This window comes from Xenia sp. Carnegie-2017, unplaced genomic scaffold, assembly GCF_021976095.1.
Source record: "Xenia sp. Carnegie-2017 unplaced genomic scaffold, XeniaSp_v1 HiC_scaffold_16, whole genome shotgun sequence".
NCBI classification, from domain to species: Eukaryota; Metazoa; Cnidaria; class Anthozoa; order Malacalcyonacea; family Xeniidae; genus Xenia; species Xenia sp. Carnegie-2017.
Window position 1 is genome coordinate 8,663,126 of NW_025813469.1, and position 1,043 is coordinate 8,664,168.

General features: G+C 31.8%; 1 long non-coding RNA gene across 1 annotated transcript; it reads right to left on the bottom strand.

The window, feature by feature from the left end:
- Nucleotides 1–292: 292 nt before the first annotated feature.
- LOC124436204 lies at nt 293–801 on the bottom strand. Its single transcript, XR_006945226.1, has 3 exons — nt 792–801; nt 453–480; nt 293–374 (listed from the first exon to the last, which is right to left on the bottom strand). It is a non-coding gene; the product is annotated as an uncharacterized LOC124436204 (long non-coding RNA).
- Between the last annotated feature and the right edge of the window lie 242 nt (nt 802–1,043).

Below are 1,043 nucleotides of genomic sequence, written 5' to 3' on the forward strand. Positions count from 1 at the left end.
AAGGTTTGGAGACCCCTGCGTTAGATTCATTCAATAGATATTTTAAAGTCAAATTAGGGAGTATTGAATGTAAATCGACAACAAATATTTGAAGCAATAGTTTTAAACTTCTCAACTCACCAATAGTATGAATAGACAAAAAGATTATTTTAACACGTTGACCCCATCACGGGAAGCTGAAATGCAGAAGGTGTGTATGAAAAAAGTGAGTTTGCCTCAATTTGACTGTTTACTATAATAGCTATTCTGATTGAACAAAGAGAAACTTATTATGTACAATAAATGAGCTTACTTATGTGCTCATATCTTAGTGAACAGCAACCCACTGTGTCAGCGGTATCTTCGTCCTTCTCGTGACCAGCACGAAGAGCAAGCTAATGGAGGAATATAAAACACCTGGATGGTAAAAGAATGTTTAAAAGCAGAAGAAAATGTTCAAATAAAACCATTACCTTATCAATGAAATACAACGCTACACCTCTGGAATAAAGAATTAAAAATGCTGTTAACTTGTTTAAAAACAACAACACCAGCTCCTAGTTAAATAAATCAAAAAAATAACCCACCCCCCGTCAAACGTCACATATTTCAATGTGACTTCTAAGTACAAACAATAATAAAACAACAGATATTCCAGTATTTCAATTGTGTAAATTAAATATGTTTAATGATATTTTAATCAAAATATAGCTACTTTTTACAGTTAATCAAAATTTTTAAATTACACAATAAATATTTCGGAACAACGTTTATTTCGTATGAGTTAAAATCTTCGCTGACAATGAATATACCTTTGTCTTAAACGCAATTCCTTACATTTCCAATCATTTCTATATCCTTGACGGATTTGACCAATTAAGCCCTACCAAAACATTATCAATCAACATGACATCGCTTGCATACCAATACATACTTTGGAGTCTTGGATAAATAGATTATTTAGATTTGGGATTCTGAGTTTAAACTTCAGACAATGATTTGCGGATTGCTGAGCAAAGTCGCATTTCAGATTATCTTTTAATGGGTTCATTTAACAGTTTTAT